General features: G+C 39.2%; 1 protein-coding gene across 9 annotated transcripts in view; it reads left to right on the forward strand.

Moving 5' to 3' along the window:
• The first annotated feature begins 5,429 nt into the window (after positions 1-5,429).
• The window catches only part of HIPK3 (homeodomain interacting protein kinase 3), a 96,445-nt gene continuing 79,092 nt past the window's right edge, over positions 5,430-22,782 (forward strand). For 4 of the 9 annotated variants that reach the window (XM_063095949.1, XM_063095948.1, XM_063095950.1 and 1 more), the window contains exon 1: positions 5,432-6,006. The gene's annotated coding sequence lies outside the window, so the exon portion shown is untranslated. Of the gene's footprint in view, positions 6,007-6,433; positions 6,837-22,782 lie in introns of those variants that run through there. The other 5 variants (XM_063095954.1, XM_063095955.1, XM_063095953.1 and 2 more) reach the window with 4 other exon arrangements.

The following is a 22,782-nucleotide window of genomic DNA, read 5'->3' on the forward strand; positions in this document are numbered from 1 at the left end:
TATATTGCATCATAAGTACATTTAACTTCTGAGAATTAAACTACAGGAGCCCTGGAGAGAGAAAACAATGTAAACGGTGTGGGTGCTGGCAGGCTTTTTTTACTCAAAGAGCTGATCCCTGTGGGCAATGGATTCAATCAAATGTGAAAGACGCATTCTGGCAAAACCTGCAGAAATAATATACCAGGGATTTTAAGGATTCCTCAACCATGGAGACATCGTTTGGGTATCAGATGAGGGGATGTGCTAGTATCTTTGATATTCTAAAGGAAGAAATTGAAGAATTAACTGAGGGCTTTAGAAAAATTTTGACAAAGAGTGATTACTAGACTTTGTCTTTAAAAAATGATGAGGAAGGGCCAGCCTTGAGAAAGTGTGGTGCTGATAACACCAAAGTCATGGGTTTGGATCCCTATATAGGGATGGCTGGTTAAGCTCACTTGGGAGAGCATGGTGCTGACAACACCAAGTCAAGGTTTAAGATCCACTTGCTGGTCATCTTTAAAAAAAAAAAAAGATTATGATGAAACTGAAAAAGCAAACAAGTTGTAATCTCCATAAAATTTCTGAAGTGCTGCAAAAGGTGAGATGTGAAAATTTATGACTACCTGCAAGTAGCATATCATTAATATATACATGTTATTGTACAAGGTTGTATATACAAAACAATATATATACTTTATGGGTAATTTTGGTGATTTTCAAGGATGAATTTTACTGAGATTTTTGCCTTGTGCTCTCTGTAGTACAGATTATGGTGAGATTGTGAACTTCCAGATTAATGAGATTATTTTTATCTGTATTATATTTAGTGGGAAGGGTTTTTTGTTTGTTTTTTAAGGAAGAAAAACATCTTTGGGCTGCAAAGAGTTACTTGAGTGGGCTCTTTAGTTTTGCAAAAGCAGATAGGAGTGGCACGGTCCTGGAAATTTTTTTTTTTCCATTCCAGTTGCTCCTCCCTGAGGCTCAGGTATACAAAACTGGTCTCCAGGAAGAAGGTATATTATTTGCATAAGGAAGCCAGGACCTCCTGGGAGGGAGGAGACAGAGGCCTTTGTCTCCTCCTTGAAATTTGTTGTTAGGGGCTCTTTTTAGTTGACTAAATACCATCTCTCACTTCCCCAATGCCTAATGGTGAGAAAGGAGGATACCTAGGATCTGGAGCGGGGGGGGGGGGGGGGGGGGGGGGGGGGGGGGGGGGAACCAAGTTTCTTGAGGAAGGGGAGTATGAGTTGATGACTCAGGCTCTGACAAAGTACCAAGGTTTTTCTTGAAACTTCAGTGTTTTGTACAGAAGCATCAGCATCATCTACTAAGACTGTGGAGGGCCATTTCTGTATCCTGACACCTATATGTGGTTCAGTAAGGAAAAATCGCAGCAAGGAACACATTGTTATTTGTGGGGGTGAGGGTGAGAGTGGCGGAAGACCTAAGAGAAAGAAAGAGGTCTTAGATTTCATGTCTGGGTGATTTTCAAACAATTGTGAGTGTTTGCAGTCTGAGTTTATGGAGGGCTTCTTACTTCTTAAACAGAAAATTCATTATGTCATTTTACAAATATTTATTGAGTTCCTTCTATATGCTAGGGTCTGTTCTAGGCTCTGAGGATCAAGCAGTTAACAAAACGTATATAAAATTCCTGCCCTCAGGGAGCTTACCTTCCAGAGGTGGGAGGGAGGGACAGAATATAATACCATAGTATCTGAGATGGTAGTAAACCCTAAGGAAAGAGATAAAGATAAAGATAGGGAGTTTGAGTATACTTAGCACAGGTGGATTTTGCTGAAGAAAGCTTCAGTGATAAGATAACATTTAAGTAAGGACGTGAAAAGGAGGTGGGTGGATACTTGGGGAGTGTTCCAGGCAGAAGGTGATCTAGTCATCTGAGGAGGGAGAGTGACTGGAGGAACTGGAGGAGTGGCTGGAGTAAACAGACAGAAAATAGATGAGTTCCTTGTGCGCCAGTACTACGTAGGGTCTTACCATTTTAGGCCACCATAAGGCTTTTAGCTTTTACTCTGAATGAGACTGGCATTCATTGGAAGGAAAATTCAAAAAACACGGAAAAGCAGAAAGAAGAAAAATAAGTGGTTCCCACTCATGGTTCTCATACCCAAGAGCAATGGCTGCTTTGATCATGTGGTGTTTCTACTTAAATCCTTCAGTAGTTTACTCTGCTTATGGAATGAAGTCCTAAATCCCAATCTGGCCCATGTCTCTCCCTTTGCCCCCTTCTACTTGGATTTATCCTCTCACTCTGACTAAAAACTGTCTTTCAGTTTCTTGAAATTTCTGTGTTGCCTTTTTGTTTTGTTTTGTTTTTAAAGATGACCGGCAAGGGGATCTTAATCCTTGACTTGGTGTTGTCAGCACCACGCTCTCTGAAGTGAGCGAACCATCCATCCCTATATAGGATACGAACCTGCAGCCTTGGTGTTACCAACACCACACTCTCCCAAGTGAGCCATGGGCCGGCCCATGTGTTGCCTTTTTTCTATATGGCTTTTGCGTATATCTTTTCTTCTGCCTCAGTTCTCTCTTATCTCTGTTTGGTCTAATTCCTATGTATACTTCAGATCTCAACTTTCTTTAATGAATTCACTCATACAACTTGTGTAGTTGCGCAGGTCCTGTGCTTAGAAGGTCCCTGTGCTTGGTTTAATGCTCTGCTGTCACCCTCTTAGAAACAATAATTCCTGAACAATGGGCCCTGCTTTTTCATCTTACACTGGGTCCTGGATGTAGCGGGTTCTGTTGATCATCTGCTATGCACCACTGCCTTAGAGCTGGGAATACAATGGAGTACAAAAAAGATGTGCTCTTTACTTTTGTGGAGCTTTCAGTTTAGTGGAAAAGGTAGACATTAATCAAATAACTGGAAAATAAATTTAAAATTATAGCATAGATAAATGCTACAAAGAAAAGCTATCATATGGGAATTTGGCTTAGTCAGGGAAGTCAGAAGATTCTTCCTCGAGGAAGTGTTTAGTTGAGTCCTGGAGGATGAGAAGCAAGCCACGTTTTCTATGGCTTCCTCACCCTCCCATTTAGTTAGGTCCTCCTGTTCTATTCTCTCATTGCACCCTGCACATCTTTTTCATAATGCTTATTAATATTGTAATTAATTGAATAAAAGCCAACTTTCTTGAGAGCATAGGCCCACAGGGTGTCTCCCTTTTCACCATTATATCCTCAGAGCATAACAGTGCCTGGTACATAGTGAGTATTTAGGTAATATTTTTAATGAAAAGATTATTGAATTTTTGGGTACTATCTTTATGCATAATTAATTTTTTTCCATATACAATTCAGTAGCCTGAATTTTAAAAAAGAGTTTAGCATTATGAGAAATTTTCCTTTTTTTTCTTTTTTTACAAACTTCATAAAATGGCTCAATCAGGGACTTAGAAAAACTATCCAGATGTTTGTGTTTAGAGTGGATTCGAGGGGGAAGAGATTAGAGGTAAAGAGATTAAGTTAGGAGATAATAGGTATAAAGTGGAGGAGGGCTTGAGTTTATGTTCATTTACTCATTTAGGAACATTTACTTAGAACTTACTTAGTAAAGCACTTACTTAAGTCATGCACTGTGTTAAGCATTGGCAATGTACTGGTAAAAAAAGACAACAGAATCCCCTCCCGGACTTTATTTATTTATTTATTTATTTTTTTTAAAAGATGACCGGTAAGGGGATCTCAACCCTTGGCTTGGTGTTGTCAGCACCACGCTCAGCCAGTGAGCAAACCAGCCATCCCTATATAGGATCCGAACCCGTGGCCTTGGTGTTATCAGCACCGCACTCTACCGAGTGAGCCACGGGCCGGCCCCCCTCCCAGACTTTATAGTGCAATGAGTACCATTGTTTAGGGATAGAGCGGGGGGGGGGGGGGGGGGGGGGGGGGGGGAAATTGTTCCTCCCCCTTTTCAGCCTCTTCATAGATGTAGCAATGCTACAGATATGGAGAACGGAAGCCTTCCATTAGAAATGGCCTAAAGAAATGCTTGCAGAAATTCTGAAAATTTGAAATTTTAGTGGAAAATTTCCTGTTTCTCCGATAGATTTTTCTATCATTGTAACTTTCTCCTTTTTTTGGTTCCTTTGACTATCACTTTTTTTTTTTTTAATCGAAAGTATCTAAATACTAAGTAAAAAGGAATGGTTCATATGCTGCTATCTCTCTGATAAAGTCATTCTTTTGTTTTTCTATTTTGGAAGACTTTTCAACTGGTTATGCTCCCTATCTTGAAGAAAACAACTGTCATTCCAAAATGTCATTTCCAATGACCTCAGGGCATACTCTCCTTTTTTCTTTTAAAGGCGTTCTCCAAAACACTCTTCTCCCAGTTTAAAAATCATCAGGGAATAAAAGTAAAGTATTATATATGCAGCAACTTGCCACTCCCTTTGCCCTGCCCCAGTTACTACAATAGAAAATGTCTGAGGATAAATACATAGGTGGTAAATTCAATCCTCCTAGTGAAGATGATCAAGGAAACAAAGAACGAACACTTCCATCGCAGAGAGAAAGGTGTTTTCATTCCAAAAGGCTAGACATTAATTCAGAACCAATTAACTTTGAATGATAGGTATTCAGAAGGTCAATTGTTTCCTGGGGAAAAGGAGAGAGGGAGTGGAGACCAGGGCTTTGCTGAATAACCTTGGTGACATCACCGAAACCTCTGTGAACTCCTGTTTTGGACTAAGGATTTCTAAGTTTCTTTTATCTCTCAATTTCCATGGTTCTGTGATTACGTGGGTTGAAATAAACACTTCTGTTGATTTCCTAATCTCCAAGAAGGAGGAAACTAGTCTTTGAGGGTGGGACTGATTAACCTGATGGAGAATTATCAACGCAGAGGTGGGCAAACTTCACAATGACAGGGTCTTGAACTGTAGAAATGCTCTTGAAAAATTTCCTAGAGGGCCTTTTCCCCGTTCTTTACCTGATTTTGCAATTCTCTTGAGTCTTTTGTTGAGGGAACGGGAAGGACCTACTTTAGATGGAAATAGTTTATTCGACTAAGCATTTCACCTTTTCTTATTTTTGGACCCTTAAAAAAACTGCCAAGAAACAGATCCTAAAGGGGCGGAAGGGGGAATTAGGACTCGGGATCTGGAATGGCCTGTAAAATCCTGCTTCCGCATTTTAATCCTCTTTCGGTGTTGGGATCTTTTCCAAAACGTATGTTTTTGGCCGAGTGGGCCTAGAGTGAGGTTCAGAACCGCAGAAGGGGCTGACGGAGGGCTGGCGTGAGGGAGCCGCGGGTCTGACTCGCACCAGCCGCCAGGCGGGCTCCGAGTGACAAGGGCGCGGCTGCAGGCGGGCGGACCCCGGGGAGGGGCTTCCCGGAGGCGCCGCGGCCGGAGAGGAGCGGGGCCGCCCGGGCTCGGCGCGCAGCGCGGCCCGGCGGGCGGTGGCGCTGCGGAGGCGGTGGCCGAGGCCCGCGGGCGCGGAGGAGGGGCCGGAGACTGGGGCGGCCGGCGGCAGCCGTCCCCGTGACGACTGCCGGCAGCGCGGCGACCTGAGGAGACCGAGCCGCGGGCCCCACCGTCGCCGCCTCTCCCCGCTGTTTTTCTTCTCCTCTCCCGGCAGGGTCGTCAAGAATGGGCCCCAACCGCCGCAGGCCCCGCATCCTGCGCCGCCGGTAGGCCCCAGCAGCCGGAGGCCGGCCGGCCTCTCACTCCCCCTCGTTTCAGCCAAACTGTCCCCACCCTAAATCCCCGGGAAGGAAGATGAGGGAGACGGGCCCGGCGCTCAGCAGCCAGAGCAGGAGCAGCAGCAGCAGCAGCAGCAGCAGCAGCGGTCGGGGGAGGGTGTTTCGCCGTTTCCTCTCAGCCGCCAGGACAAGATGGCAGCGGCCGCGGAGAGGGGCTGAGCTCAGGCTGGGTGGTGCCGCCTGCTGAAGCGCTTGGCTCCCTGTTCCCGGCACGGCCCCGCACCCCACCCCGGACATGCTCAGGGCTGCGGCCGCCCGAAGAGGGGAGAGCGCGGGCCTCTAGGAAGGTAAGGGAGTCGGGCGAGGGGCGTCCCCACCCCGGGGTGGTGGGATCGGCTCCATTCGTGGGGGCTGCGGCAGGGTGGTCAGCGGACTCCTCAGTCTGACCCCAGCGGGCCGTCACCCCCGGCGCGGCCCGCACTCGTCGCGCGTCCTGCGCCCCATCCGCATCCCCAGCGCCCTCGTCTCCCCCTTTCCGTCCCAGCCCCAGCCGTGTGGCCCCGTCTTGGCGGCTCCTTCGAGGCCGGCGCCACGCCAGGCCCGAGGCTGCCGGACGCGGGGGCTGCGCGTGGTGTGGTTCCTGCGCGCGGTGGCGCAGCCTCCGGGAAGCCGCGCTTGGCCCGGCGGGGCGGTCCCGGCCTCCCCGCCAAGGTTGCGCAACGGCTCTTCCCAGCAACCGAAGTTTTGTTTAGTCCCACAGGGGCCTCTCTTCCCTCCGCAGCCCTAGGCCGTAACTACGGAGACCTCTTCCCTTTCATTAAGGGGAACAAACACAAACACGCGCACGCACGCAGGCCACTTGAGCGCCCCAGCCGATAGCTGCGTACCAGGCTATGTGGCCCCGTCACCAGCGTCGCAGAGCGACCGGCTTGGAGGGTGTCAACTCTGGGGACGTGCGTGCGTGTGATTGTTGGGGAGGAGAAATGTGATCCGCGGCTCCGCGTCCCCAGCGGCGGCCGGAGGAAGGCGTGGCGGCCGCGCGGCGGGGCTGTTGCCGGCTTCTCTCGTTACGGCCGCGACCGCCCGCTTCCCTTCGCCGCACTGGGAGAGGTGGCAGAAAGACTTCGGATGAGAATGTCTCTTTTCCTGTCGGGAGGGAGACGGCTGTTTTAAAATGGTACGTGCTGTTCGGGTAGTCTGTTGTTTCCCAGTCATATCCCTGCTTGAGGAATTGCTCTAAAGGGTGTGTGCGTAAATTACCTTGGACCTGTTACAGAGTAGTCACAACACGTTCAGTTCTTGAACCGTGTTCCCACAACCTCTTGCTGCCCATTTATTTTTCCACCTGTCAGTTCGCTGCTTCTACTTATAAGGAACTTCTATTAGCAACAGTAAAGTTTTTCAGAGTATCATCCTGTTTACAGGGAAAGCTCATGTATGGTTCTGTTGTCAACTTTGTTTTAAGGTCTACAGGGCTGGAAAAGTTAGCTGGTAAACCAGTCTGTGCTTGTGCTTATGCTTATGCTCACCTTCTAGTAGTTTGGAGATCGGCTGTTTTTTGTTTTTTTTTTCCTTCCTTCCTCCTTTTCCTGTTTTAGGTATTTGCTTGTAAATGTAAACTGTAGCTTCTGCAGTGGGAGTGCTTATATTTAAGCCATTTCAGTTAATTTCAAAGTTTTAATTGCTTGGGGGCTTTAAATTTTTTAAAGAGGATTCCTTTCTTATCAAAATTTTGATGAAAACTTTTGAGCAGGATTGGTGGGTTTTTGTTTGAGAACTAAAACATTTTAATCCTACATTCTCATTTCATTTTTCAGAAGCTAGGCACGTCTCACCATATGTTTGATAAGTCTAGATTCTGCTTATGTTTGCAAGTGCAGTGCTAATTTTATACAATGAGCAATGATAAGGTTTAGATAGGTCATGATTAAGCTTAGTATTTTAAGTAAACAAAATATGACCGGCCTTTTTAAAAAATAGTTTTTATACTTTTGTTGATTATCTTATGCCTTCATGCCACTTACCAGTAATTGAAATTTAAACAACAGAATAAAGTTCTGTACTTTTAAATCAACAAGGTCTTTCTTGGCATATTTGTGACTACATTCATAAAGTACAGGGAGCTCTTATTTATGAAATATGCTTAACCTGTTTGAGGTTTATTTTTCTTTCATATTTGAAATTTACTTATTTTTAATTCGTGTTAAGATAGAGATGTGCTGGGCCGGCCCGTGGCTCACTCGGTAGAGTGCGGTGCTGCTAACACCAAGGCCACGGGTTCGGATCCTATATAGGGATGGCTGGTTTGCTCACTGGCTGAGCGTGGTGCTGACAACACCAAGCCAAGGGTTGAGATCCCCTTACCGGTCATCTTTAAAAAAAAAAAAAAAAAAAAAAAGATAGAGATGTGCTGAAATATTTGCGATTTTTGGACATTTCCTTGGTTTTTGTACTTAGGGGAGAATTTGTTCTTGAAGTTTTTCCCCCCTACTTTCGGGGATATATTTTCTAAGAAAAAAATAAATATTCACAGAGAACCTTAGATTAAAACTATGTTTTAAAAAGGTAAGATGAGCTTGAAATCTAGAACAGAACTGGCCATTAAATGTGTCAAATTTATATTTGGACGTTGCTGACTACAGTAGCTAAACATACATATTAGGCAAGCAGATCCTAACATGGTGAGCCAGTCTTAGTTTATTGTCATAATACTTTTTCCATTGAACCAGTCATTATCTTGCATATAAACCAGTCATTGGCTTCTGGGCATGGGGTTTTAGAGTTACATTAAAGTGGATGGTTTCTATGAGATAATTCTTGTAAACATGCTTGAAAAGAAGCTGTATATCATGCTATTTTAATTTTTTGGATGTTCTGTCATGGGATACTGTAAAATACAGTGCAAATTACAGAGATAGGTTGCTGTAGCAAGTGTGGCATGGGCGTATAGGTATTTATGTTTAATGCAAGCTGTTGAAAGCCGTTTTTCTTCCAGTTTGAAAAAGCAACAGCGATCAAATGAAGTTTTTGATTGAATGTTTGTTTTTAAATATTTGGTACATGAACACTGAAAGCATATGGAAAGGAGGAAAGGGAAAATATAAATTTCAGAATGCATTTGAGAATGCCGAAATACTGTTTCCCAAACCCGATTCACTTCCATTTAGTGGAATACATGTTTGCATGTTATTTTCCGTTTGGATTTTAGAATGACGTCTTCTGGTAACTTTGAAGTTAACTTTATTTTGTAAGGTAAGAGGACTTAACTTATTAAGTGCTGTTCTCATTGGAACAGTTTACCAAGTATGATGATAAGATAGAGTAGAATTACACTATTGGTGGTTAGTTCAAAGGCTTCAAAGGCATAAAAATATAATTTCCATTGCAGCTTCACGTTTGAGTTGGAGATGAAAAGATGTCATAGCAATATTTAGATTTAAGGATGTTCTAAGGAACTTTGATGAATAAGCTAACTATACTGATCTAACCACCACACATTGTACATAATTATTGAAAATCAACATTGTACCCCACATGTATGAATAAAAAAAAAAAACCAAACAAGGCTGGCCCGTGACTCACTCGGTAGAGTGCGGTGCTGATAACACCAAGGCCACGGGTTCGGATCCTATATAGGGATGGCCGGTTTGCTCACTGGCTGAGCGTGGTGCTGACAACACCAAGCCAAGGGTTGAGATCCCCTTACCGGTCATCTTTAAAAACAAACAAACAAACAAACAAAAAAACGGAACTTTGAAATTCTCCATATTTAAAATGGTTTTTTAGATGTTCTTATTCCTGCCTCTTAACTACTAGAGGACACAGAATAACGGTATTATATATGATTATATTGTTACTGCTAAAGTAAATATTTGGGTTATAAAATTTCTGGGTTGCAGCTGTCCTAATTTCCTAATATCCATAGTTGAGACTTCAGTGTGGTATGTTTAACTTTGAAGTTACTTCTGAAGATAAATGACCAGAACTTTGTTAAAGTGGAGGAATCTATCAGTGTGTTTATTTTATTTTATTTTTTATTTTTATTTGTCTTTTTCGTGACCGGCACTCAGCCAGTGAGTGCAACTGGCCATTCCTGTATAGGATCCGAACCTGCGGCGGGAGCGTCGCCGCGCTCCCAGCGCCCCACTCTCCCGTGTGCGCCACGGGCTCGGCCCAGTGTGTTTATTTTTTAAAGGTACTCCCTTTCCCCTACACCTTAACTGGGATGTAGTATTTCTCTCTGGGAATAGAGAGGACAACTTTTAATTTGTTGAAAGCATTGTCATGGGCAACTCTTTGTATATGATACAAATATAAGTCTAAAAGAATTATTTTGTACTTTTCCTTTGTTTTTTGTTTGTGGGTGGCTGGCTTGTATGAGGATCTGAACCTTTCACTTTGGAGTTATCAGCACCGTGATCTAACCAAGTGAGCTAACCTGCCGTTCCTACAGGAATCATTTTAAATGTCCTTACTGGTTCTGGATCCAGCTGCTTAAAAAATATATCTCGCCTACTACCTTTATATTTGGAGTAGAAGTTTTGAATCATTGGAGGTTTTTAGGATAGTCAGAGCACTTGTGTAGCTGACATAAGGAAGAATAGTTTACTTCTTCTGGTTGGCTTGGTATAATTAAGAGTGGTTTGGAGGAAAACAACTTCTGTATCTTTCTCATAGCTATTCTTTTGAATCTTAGTCACTGTAGGACCAATGTGTTTGTCAAATTAGACCTTGAGCTTTTTAGCAGATCAGTCTCTTTTCCTCAGTTGATTCTTGGGTTCACGTATCACTAAACAATAGCGACACAGTGCCTTGATTCTGAGACACCACTGTTATGCTACAGACCTAGAGCCTCTGCTCTTACTACTTGTGGAAATTAAAGGAACAGAATGAGTATTGACAATTTTGTTTTTTTAGAGTGGCATTTGTGGTTTGGGGACAGTTAAATCATTAAGCAGATTTACTTTGTCTTTCATATTAGTAATGAATGCCAAGTCAGTACTTTTTAAAGCTGTCTTTTTCCAGTAGAAAGTCTTTGAAATGAATCAAACCAAGGACAAAATTTTTGAACTTAAATGTATCTTGTTACCTTGAATCAAACGATTTCTCTAATTTTCTGAAAGAGTGAGAATTTTTTCCTTTTGCGGGAGACTCAGTGGGAGGGGAGGCAGTGGGACAGGTAAGGTAGGGGAAGCTGGGTGGTTGTACAGGGAGGCGCTTGGTTTAACTGGGTTTGAAAGACTGAAATCTGCTTCGATTTAAATGCTCAAGTTCCTAGAGACCAGAGTTCATTTAGTTATAAAGTCAGTGAAAAATTGTGGTAGCTTGAGAGAAAGATTAAGAATAAGCTGGTGATACCTGCTAAATGGTCAGTCTTATGAAATAATAACATCTCTGTTTATCATCCTTGACTTCAGTTTTTGAATCCTTTTTCTCCTCTTGCTTCCCTTGTTCTTTGTGTCTTTTGTTTCTTTATTTATTCATTCTGAAAGACTTGACCTTAATGTAAATTTAGGGAAGATAAAATTCGTATACAGTTAAAAAAAAAGTCTTACATTACAGGCCTAACACGAAATCAAAAGTTTGAAGAACATAATACTGCTATTGTTTTTTTTGGTGGCTGGCCAGTACAGGGATCCGAATTCCTGACCTTGGTGTTATGAAGCTGCTCTCTAAGCAACCGGCCAGCCCTGTAATATTGCTATTAAAATGAGTTTGATTTATAGGCTTAATTTTTTAGTGTTTAGAGATCCTTAAAGATAAAACTAATGTTATGTAATTTATGAATCTAAGCATTTCAAACTGAATAAAGACCCAGACTTTGTTGATATCTGTCATACAACCCATTTTGCCTTCTGAAGTAAACATCTCTTCTATTAAAGACTAGATTTCCAGGTACACTTTTACTGTGCATTTTCTTTGCTGGTAACCTTGAATTTTTTTTTTTTTTTTTTTAGACAAAAAGATTACACTTAAAAAAAGTGGAGATTTAATTTAGGGAAGAATAATAAATGTAAATGTAGTATTTTGCTCATTTGAGGTATATTTTTTTCTTTAGGTAGAGATCTAAGTTGTGAAAGACTGATTCTTTAGTATAACTCTTAGTCACATTGAAAGAAAAGGATTGCCAGGGCTGGTCAGATATAATTCCTTATTTTTATTTTTTTGTATAATTGTTTATGCTGGAGCACCTTTTTTAATTGGAAAAAAGTGTTTAGATTTGATAGGCAAAGAAATAATCAGATGAATAGTATATGAGTCACTCTTTTAAAAATTTTGTAGCTATTTATTATAGATTATATTTGATTACATATGGATTACCAAGAAAATTGTCTTAAGGTTTGACAGAAAATATAAAATTTGGCTGTATTTGACTAGCCAGTTATTCTACTTTAGAAATTTTAAAACGTAATTGATCAGCTAAATTTTCAAAATGTTTAACTTTCCCTTACTTTGTTGCATATTATTCATGGATTATACAAAATATGTTACAGAGTTTTTAGAAACAAAATAGTAAACTTCGAAACATTTGCAGGAAATAACTTGCTTACAAAATCTTTCCTATCTTATAAAGCAGTTATATAAAGGTCTAAAAATTTCATTTTTATGTATGTTTTGACTGTGTGTTATCTGCTTAATAATACAAAGAGAGTCTTGTAGGTTTGGTAAACTATACGACTTTAGATATATAATGCTACAGTTTTAAATAATTAATAAATTAGGTAGAGTGATAACATATTGAGAATCGAACCTACTTTCTAGAAACATGGCATCCAAAGTATAAATTAACACTTCTGAGGGCTTTAAATATGTGTTTTATTACAACTTCCATTGAGATTAAATAGGGTACAGTGACAAAATCATAATGAAAATTACAGGTTATATAGCCACTATATAGCCTATAGCTATGATGCTATGTTTCACTGCGTTCTCCAAACAAAACAAAAACATGTTTTGGGCCAACTTATAATCAGATAGTTTCAGTGGAGACAGTATAAGTTAAGTGTCTCTGCAGTATATTAGTTGTAGTTTTGTATTTTAATTTAAAGTTAGGTAAGAATAATACTGGGTTCAAAAATGTTGGATAATCTCTGTTTAATATGCTTTAAGTATTTTTTGTAGCAGGGTCACAGACTGGCCACACACACACAAAAAGAAAGAAATCTTACTACAGCAGATAAAAGAATGACAAAATATTTGCATGGAAACTATTTTATCTATTACATATGAATATCCATTAATGGCAAGATACTTTGCTATGAATATAGAGTGTAACACATGGTCCAAGCTTTGAGCAAATAGTAAGTGAAATTAGTCAAGTACTGTAGATTTTCTTTTATATTTGTATATGTGCCCTAGAAAAATGTGGACAAACACTGCCTAAGAAGAATAACGATTTAAATATAGTACGTTCAACCTTATTAAGCCTGTTTATTTCATTTTGTTAAATATGAAATATTAATAATATTAAAATGTCAGAAAGAGTTCACCTTAAAGTTGTGTATCAATATTCACTGCTGTCCTTGTAGTGTTTAAAGCAAAAAAAAGTCATTTAAAAATAGGAACAAAACTTTTAGCAATTTTATTTTGTGATAAACTTTCATCAAGGCTAACCAATTTAATAGTCTAATCTCTATAAGAGATTGGTACTGTACATTAATTTAAATCAAGAGGTCATATTTTCAGATATGGCTAATAATCCAATTCTTTTTTTCTCTCATGGTTTTTCCTTCTGGACATGCACTGTTCGTTCTCACATTGTCTGAGAATATTCTATTAAGTTTGCCTTTTCTAGCTCTATTCCCTTTCTCCTAAATTTGGAATGCAGAGTCCTCCAAGCCTCATTCCTATGCCAACCTGTGGGAGGAAAATAAAAGATGAAAACATTTTAAGGTACTTTTAAGAATGTTGAAATTGCTAGCTATAACTTATTTGAAACACTATACAAAAGGAATATTATTTTTGTACTTCATTTATGTAAATTGAAAGTATGTTTAACTTGAGGTCCTTAAAAGCAGAGGTGTACATAAGGGCAAGTATTGAATTGTGTTGCCCTATTATAATTGTATATAATAAAATGTTCTTAATGAAATTTGGCAGTTTGGTGACATTTTGATATTTTAAACATGTACATTTGAAGTTCAATTTTGTATGGAAACTCAGGGTGTGTTTGGGACAGTAACATAATTGGTTTGCCAATAGCTTTGAATAGAAATTGTTGGAGTGTTTACCTTGTGAGTTGCCCTGTCTAAGCCTAGTGTGGCATTTCTGACAGTATTTCTTATGGCTACTCTGTAACTTGCAAAATCTCTTTAAAGTATCTCACATCTGAAAGGTATATCCAGCTTGAAATTGTTTCAAAGGGAAGAAAATGAAATACCTCGCTTCATAATCTTTTAGAAGTTAACTTAATAAATAACATTTTTGGGAAAGGTTACATTTAAAAATATAAAATAGGATCTGAACCGTTCCCCTAAAGTGTGTAATAGACACTAGTGAATCAAATATATTATTATTATAAAAGTAGACCTATACAGACATGTGATACTCTACCTTAATGAAAGTATAGCATCTTTATTGAGTAGCTTGATAGGTAACTGACCAACTACTTGTGAATGTATCTCAGAATCCTACTCTACTCCCATCCAGCAGCTGAGTCTGTTTCCAGTGTGGAGGTCAGTAGGCATGAGCTTCCTTCAGATTTCCAGCCCTTTACCTCTGAACTTAATTCTAACAGTGCACACTTTGTTTTTTCACTCTTCTCTCAAGGAAAGAAATGTCTCTCCATCTGTTCAGTATTACTCCCTATTCCCTATGTCTGATTCATCCCAAATTGTGTTTTTCAACATCTTGAGCTTCTCCGAGAACTTCAAGTTTACACTTTTTCTTGGTTCTTTTTCTTTTCTTTATTCCTAATTAATTAATTAATTAATTAATTATTTTTCTGGTGGCTGGCTGGTCTGGGGGCCCAAACCTGTGACCTTGGTACTACAAGGCCACATCTTTTCTTTTTTAAAATTGTCAGATAAAATTGTGTATATTTATCCTGTACAGTATTGGCTCTTTTTCTTCAGCCTTTTAATATGCTCATATATCCGGGATCTTAAGTAGTCATCTTTTAATTGTGTCTGCTCAAGTCTATGGTCCTATCTTCCTTTTTCTGTTTCCTTCCAGTTTTCTTAAATGTGTACTTCATAGCCCTTGCCAGTATAGTTCTGTCCATGCCACTATAGTGAAATTACTCCCACCGAGCTCCTCAGTAGTTTTTTTTTATTCGTAGTTCATATATTCCTTCAGATGATTGCATCCATAGGGTCCCCTACTCAATTCTGAGCTTCCAGTCTATATTTTGAACTGCCTATGACCTCCACATTTTTTCCCCATAGTTACCTCAAACTGAGTTATTTCCAAATCTATTCCTTTGTCTGTATTCCCTATGAGGTATCCTTATTTCTATTGTAGTTTATGTTTGAAACTTAAAATCTTAAAATATTTGTTTCCTATGGGTACATTAATAAAAATTACAACTGCACTTTGCAAAGCAGAATTTGGCAGTATTTATCAAGTTCTTTTTCTGGAAATACGTAGAATATTCTTAAGAATATTAAGAACATAAGGGCTGGCCCGTGGCTCCCTTGGGAGAGTGTGGTGCTGATAACACCAAGGCCATAGGTTTGGATCCCTATATAGGGATGGCTGGTTGGCTCACTTGGGAGAGCTTGGTGCTGACAACACCAAGTCAAGGGTTAAGATCCCCTTACCGGTCATCTTTAAAAAAAAAAAAGAAAATATTAAGAACATACAAAAACTATTTATATGAAAATGTTCATTACAACTTTATATACATAGTTAAAAAAAGTTGGATAAAGTAGTCCACCAAATTATGATATGCACATAGGGTAGAGCGTTATACTGTTATTTAAAATAATAGTTGAAGTTGACTGGTTAGCTCAGTTGGTTAGAGTGCAGTCTTATAACACAGAGGTCATGGGTTTGGATCCCTGTACTGGCCAGCTGCCAAAAACAAACAAACAAAAGAACAAATTGGCATGTTAAGTTATACATGTATTTTGATTGTAAACATATAGAAAAGCATACATTAAAATGACTGGAAGGAAATAGGGTTTCTTTTCCCTGAAAAAAAAAATTTTTTTTAAAAGATGACCAGTAAGGGGATCTTCACCCTTGACTTGGTGTTGTCAGCACCATGCTCACCCATTGAGCTAACCGGCCATCCCTATATGGGATCCGAACCTGTGGCCTTGGTGTTATCAGCACCACACTCTCCCAAGTGAGCCACGGGCTGGCCCTTTCCCTGAATATTTTTAAATTTTATAGTAGTCAAATAACTTAAAAATGATTGCTATACTGAAAATTAACCTCCTCCTGGTGTGAGTGAGATTATATATATATCTTTTCATGATTTAATGGTAAAACATTTTAAATTTCATATTAGTATAACCATTCTAGCAGTATGGTTCTAGGTAGTGATACTGGCTTAGTGGTAATTTTTACACATTCGGTTTGCAAGGTTCTAAGGATAAATAACATTTTAAGTATTTATATGATAAATATTGTTATAAAATAACTGTTTTGGTATATTCATTGTATGTAATTAATATCCAATCATTATTTTCATATCTGAGATTGTATCTAGCTTCTTGTGCAAATGCCTGAAAAATGACAAGACGTCAATTTTGGCTAATGAATTTTTAGTTACTATTTGAGAACAAATTTCTCATCAGTAAACTGTAACTACTTTGCAGCCATTTTTCAGCCAAATGATTATGTTCAGTTTTGTTTATTTTATTCCATGGGATCAATGGCTAGCCTTAGTTTTGAACTTAAAAATGTGTTAGCCATTTGTAACTTCTGCACCTTCAAATTGAATTAAACTTTCTAAATATCTTTTCATCTTTTTAATATGTTGATGGTGTATTTTTAAAAACCTCTTCAGCCAGATAAATCTGAAGACTTAATTTTTTCTTATCATTATAGTTCTGTTACATATAAATCTTAGTACCACCGTTGGCAGTGTGGCTTTTTACACTAATGTAAAACAGAAAAATCTCGGGGCCGGCCCATGGCTCACTCGGGAGAGTGCGGTGCTGATAACACCAAGGCCCCGGGTTCGGATCCCATATACGGATGGCCGGTTTGCTCACTGGCTGAGCGTGGTGCTGACAACACCAAGTCAAGGGTTAAGATCCCCTTACCGGTCATCTTTAAAAAAAAAAAAAAAAAAAAAAAAAAACAGAAAAATCTCAGTTTTCTATGGAATTTTCAGTAGAAGAAAGAAATATTTATGTGAACCATGCTAAATCCATCTCAATTTGCAGTTTTAGTGCACAGTTTATTGCAAGCAACCCAGCAATGTGTCACTTAACAAAGTTAATGATTAGAGGTAGTCAGAGCCAAACAGAAGCAGTTCTGATAGATTTCTAAGAATTCAGTGTTCTTTCATTGGGAGTACTGTTTTGAGAAGCTGCTTGTTTTCTTTCCTCTTTAGGTCTTTGTAAATTACATTGTTTTTTAGCTTTTTCTGGCTTTCCTAAGGAGGCCTGTTGTAAATCTCTGCCCTGTCCACTTTCTCATATTTGTCATGAGAATAAGAAAGAGATCTTTATTTTTCTTAACATATTTTCATTTCTATTCCTCCTATTGTTTCTGACTTGATACCAGAGAGAGTTTTCTGAAGCAATTGTGAAAGTCTATTGTCAGTTGTTGACAAGACATATATGACAGTTAAACTTTGAAATTTAAAAAAGAGCATTTCTAGGAACTGGCTGGTTAGCTCAGATGGTTAGAACATGGTATTATAACACCAAGGTCAAGGGTTGGTATCCTACACTAGCCAGATGCCAAAAATAAAAAAGCATTTCTACATTAGAAAGGTTTTTGAAGGTACTTCACTAAATAGAAAGGGCATTTGAGTTCAGAGTAAACATAATTGTAGGAATGAAAAAAAAAACCCATTGAATTTAGCAGTGTAAGTAAGACACATCAGAACCATATAAGATCTTAAAAGAATCTGGAAAGTAAAAATAGTTGACATTTTGTTCCGGCTAATTTTTTCAAGCCCCAAAATGGCTTTGATAAAGATTTTTCAAAACTGAAAGTACTGTAATCAAGTTTATGTGATAGATATTTGTCTTTTCATCTCTTACAAATGACAGACTGTTGTGTGTGTAGGTGTCGGTGGGTGCGGTAGCCACTGTTCTCACTTCGCTGGTTCTTTGAATTTTAATTCTTGTGATATATATTACTCTAGAGTAATAGTTCTCTTTCAGGTATGAATGTAGAATGTTGTACTATTGGAACTACAAAATGAGAATTTTAGTTGTTTAGGGTAGCCCATAGTTTTGAAATATTTTGTAGAACTTGATCTTTGATTCTATAAATGTTTTGAGTCATTACCTCTTATAAAAATCTTATTGGCAGCAGTAGTTTTTCCTTTTTATTGCTGTGTCAGCAGTGGACATTTGATGAAATTATTTATCTAGGAGTTGACTTCATCTGTTGAATTGTTTCAAAGGTAAATTAGGTTAGGGGGTCTTCTGGTAAGGATCATTTGAACTTTGCCTGTTTCATCTTTAATAGTTCATATTTGTTGTTGTCTGAAAGATAGTTACACAGATTTTTATAAGAAATAAAAGTTTTGTGGTAATTCTTTGGGGACAGATTTCCCCGTAAAACAGAAAAGTAATGAATTTTGTTTTTTTGTTTTTTTTTTAAAGATGACCGGTAAGGGGATCTTAACCCTTGGCTTGGTGTTGTCAGCACCACGCTCAGCCAGTGAGCGAACCGGCCATCCCTATATAGGATCCGAACCCATGGCCTTGGTGTTATCAGCACCACACTCTCCCAAGTGAGCCACGGGCCAGCCCCTACATACTTAAATTTTTAAACTAAATCTGAATTGTTAATCATAAGTTTACTTCAAGAAAGAGAGAGCTTCAGGTGAACTTTTTATCTTTAGTCAACCTGTTAGTATTTCCATTTATGATTTTTCATTTTATATAGGTTTAAAAAATCTAGAGAATTATCTGCTTTAGTAAATGTAATCCTTATGTAATTTTTCTTTTTTTTTTTTAAAGATGACCGGTAAGGGGATCTTAACCCTTGACTTGGTGTTGTGAGCACCACGCTCAGCCAGTGAGCGAACCGGCCATCCGTATATGGGATCCGAACCCGGGGCCTTGGTGTTCTCAGCACCGCACTCTCCCGAGTGAGCCATGGGCCGGCCCCAAAAGCCACTGTAATTTTTCAAATTAACTCTTTTCTAGCCTTGTTAAAGATTTGTACTGGCAGGGTGATTTCTAGCAGCTTTGAAATGTCCACCAGGTCATTTTCTGTTCCAAAAGTTGGAACGTTTTGCTAAGTCAGATGAAGCTTGTTATTTAACATGCTGATTTGTGTTATAGTCAACACATTCTCTAGATGCTTTGTCCACAATACTGCTGGAAAATACCCAAGACTTTAGTATTTCCGAATAAATGTTTTGTAGGCACCTCAGACAGCGGGTTTAGTTTATAAAGCTTTACAATATGTGGTGGTTCATTTATATGAAAATGTTTCTTTCTTATGTGAAATAGTTTAGTGTAATTCCCTGGAGAGAATACTAGTAAAAGAACCTGTTAATGATACAGGTATTTAAAATGTTAAATACACTTATCAATACATTTAATTGACCAATGAAGTTAAACTCAGTTACTGTTCGCACTAACAACTTATCTTCTAGTGTATTCTGCCTTTTATTTCTGAGAAAACATGTTATTTTGTCTTTTATAAATATACACGTTAAACAAAGTAATTGAGAAATGAGGCAACCTGTGACTAGAAACTACTTTTTATTGGCTGAATATTGCTGGTTATGTAGTTCCATTTTCTAATTTCTATTTATAGAGCCTTGTATAGACTAGTACTCTATCTTTTCAAGAATGAAAAGCCTTTTTTATTGTCAAAAAATTTATTGGATCACATAATAAAATTCTACTTTTAGTCTCTATTCATTGAAGAAATTAAAACTATTATGAATTGAGTAACAATTTTAAATGAGAGAATTTGCCCTCACTGCTTATGAATATATATATATTTTTATTAATGCTGTCAAATGATCCCAGGGACCTACTATATGCCTGTAAATTCTAGATTTTAGGTGCTCTGGGCCATATCCAAGATATGCAACAGTTCATTCACAAGTAAGTGACCCTCAAAGAACAGCCTTGATCAGGAAGGACATTATTTCATGCCTATCACTTATATTTTTGTTTTCCCTTTAACTTATCATTCGACAGAAATTCAGACCTACAGAAAAGTTGCAAGAGTAGGACAAAGAAAGAATTCCTGTTTATCTTTCACCTAGATTATTCAGATGTTAAGATTTAACACCATTTGCTTTTCCCTTTTCTCTCTGTCTCTTATCTTTATTGCATTTTTTTCCTGAACTTTTTGAGAGTAAGTTGTAGACATGATGTCCCTTTCCTCCTAATTATTTCCTAAAAGCAAAGACTGTTCAGTAATGTCTCTGGTTTTCTGTGATCTGAAAAATTCTTCAGCCTTTGTATTGTTTTGACTTAACATTTTGAAGAGTACTGACAATTTTTTTGTAGAATGGCCCTCAATATGGATTTGTTTGTTTTCTTGTGCTTAGGAATATCACAGAGAAATGTTTTCCTTTCAATACATCATATCAGGAGACACATCCCATTACTAGTGATTTTATGTTTGGTCACTTAAGGTAGCATTTACCAGTTTTTCCCTTTTAATTAATATGTATCTTGTGGGGATGTACTTTGAAACTATGTAGTTGTCAAGAACTATTAAGGGTTTTGCAAATTAACAAGTTAGCTATGGATGCTGGCATAAGATAGAAGACTCCTGGGTCAGAGATAAAGGACATCCTTATTCATGGCAAAGCAGTAGCCAGTATATCAGTATTTGTGCTGGTTTCCCAACTCTGTTTCCACACAGGGTGATGTGAGCAAGGCCAGATGACTCCTGTGCAAATGGAGTTACATTACAGGAGAGGAACCCCAAGCTTAGGAAACTTGAATCTTTTATAATGGGCAGTAAGCCTGCTTGACCTTTGCCCAAGAGGGAGACATTGTCTTTATTATACTGGACATTAAACAACCTGTCCTTTGCTCAGGAGGAAGACACTATTTCTATCTTCCAAGTTTCTGCTGTGCAAATATCCTTGAAAGGAGCCTCCAGAACAAAGGCAGTTAGTGTCCCTGCTTGCAAGACATTGAGAAACATGAGAGTCCTATGGAAATTGTCACCTAACAGTAATATCCTATTATTCCTCAACCTTTTACCCACTAGTTTTTGCATCCATTGGTAATTTTTATTTGAATCAATTATTATGATTACTTGTTGCCAAATAGTGGATTTTTAATTCCATCATTTCTTTACATTTCCTTTTCCTTGATTTGTTCCCCATGACTCTCACTCCTGCCCCAGGATAACTTTCCAAGTAAACTACCTGAATGCAGGTCTTTCTTTAAGGTTCTACATTTAAGGCAACTTAGGTCAGGTTGCCTCAAACTTAGCATGTCTAAAATTGAGTTCAGTTTTTCCTCTGTCTTCTCTTTCTCTTATTTGGTATTTCCTGTTACCTTTGGCTATCAGTGCTTCAAGCCAGAAACGTGGTGTGTCAATTCCTCCCTTTTCTCACTCCTCACCACGTTCTGTGTTCTCTTCCTCACTACCTGTTGATAGTTGGTACTCTTGACTGCATTCCCTTAGTTCTGCCTTTGCTCAGGCTCTAATCAACTGTTATCTCGACCATTGCAGTAGTCTTCAACTGTTGCTTCCATTATTGTTCCTTTCCAGTTTATCCTTCACAGATTTGCCTGAGTAATCCTTCTAAAACACAAATATGATTATATTGATTTCCTTTTTAAAGCCCTTTGGAGGCTCCCCATTACCTCTTTTGCTGTGTTTTTAAGGTTGTCCTCAAGAATCATCTTTTTCTCCTGCTGCCCTCTTCAAGGTAAATTATGTTCTAGTGCAGGGTTGGCAAACTTTTTTAAAGGTCTAAATGGCAAATATTTTAGGCTTTGCAGGCTGCCTACAGTCTCTGTTGCATTTTTTTTTTGTACCAAAAGATGACTGGTAAGGGGATCTTAACCCTTGATTTGGTGTTGTCAGCACCACGCTCTCTCAAGTGAGCTAACTGGCCATCCCTATATAGGGATCCAAACCTATGGCCTTGGTGTTATCAGCACTGCACTCTCCCAAGTGAGCCACGGGCTGGTCCTTGCATTTTTTTTTTTTTTTTTAAAACAACCCTTTAAAAGTGAAAAAAACATTCTTTGCTGTGGGCCATACAAAAATAGGCTAGGCCAGATTTGGCAAAGTGTAATTTGTGGGCCCCTGTTCCAGCCAAATAAAGCTATGTCATGTTTTTTCATTAGTCTCTGCCCATATATATAAGCTGTTGGTTTTTACTGCATGGAATATTCTCTCATTCATACATAGAAGACTGCTTTCCATCATGATTCAAAACTTAGCTCATAGGTTTACCTTCTTTTTTAAGTTTTATTTATTTATTAATAATATTTTTTTTTACATTCTAAGATGTTGCGGAGCAGTTGGTGGGGAGGGGGAAAGATAAAGGGGGAAGGAAATAGGGCGGGAGAAGGAGGGAGGGAGGGCAGGGTTAGGCCCATGGCACCCTCCTCATTCCTGCAGGGGAGACAAGGGGGCTTCCAGCAGTAGTAGCTCAGTCATTGCTGGGCTGGATGCAGATGTCAGGGGGATGTAACTGAGGCTCTTAGTCCCCCAATGCCCTGGCTCAAGAGCCTGGGGCACTTCCTGGCAGTGGATCAGTGGTCATTGCTGGGCTGGTTGCAGATGTTGGGGGGGCGTGGCCGAGGCCCTTGGCACCTCCACGGCCCTGGCTTGGGAACCTGGGGTGCTTCCTGTGGTGTCTTGGTGCTGGGCTGGTTGTTGATGTTGGAGGGCATGGCTGAGGCCCCCAGTCCTCCTTGCTCCCTGGCTTGGGAGCCCAAGGGGCTTCTGGTCCTTCTAGGTTTTATAGGTGTTCTTTGGTGATGTGAGATTTTTACTAGTTAATATCAAACTTTGTTTCTGATCTGTGGGTATTTTGTTTTTTC

This window comes from Cynocephalus volans, chromosome 4 (genome assembly GCF_027409185.1).
Source record: "Cynocephalus volans isolate mCynVol1 chromosome 4, mCynVol1.pri, whole genome shotgun sequence".
In the NCBI taxonomy this organism is placed as follows: Eukaryota; Metazoa; Chordata; class Mammalia; order Dermoptera; family Cynocephalidae; genus Cynocephalus; species Cynocephalus volans.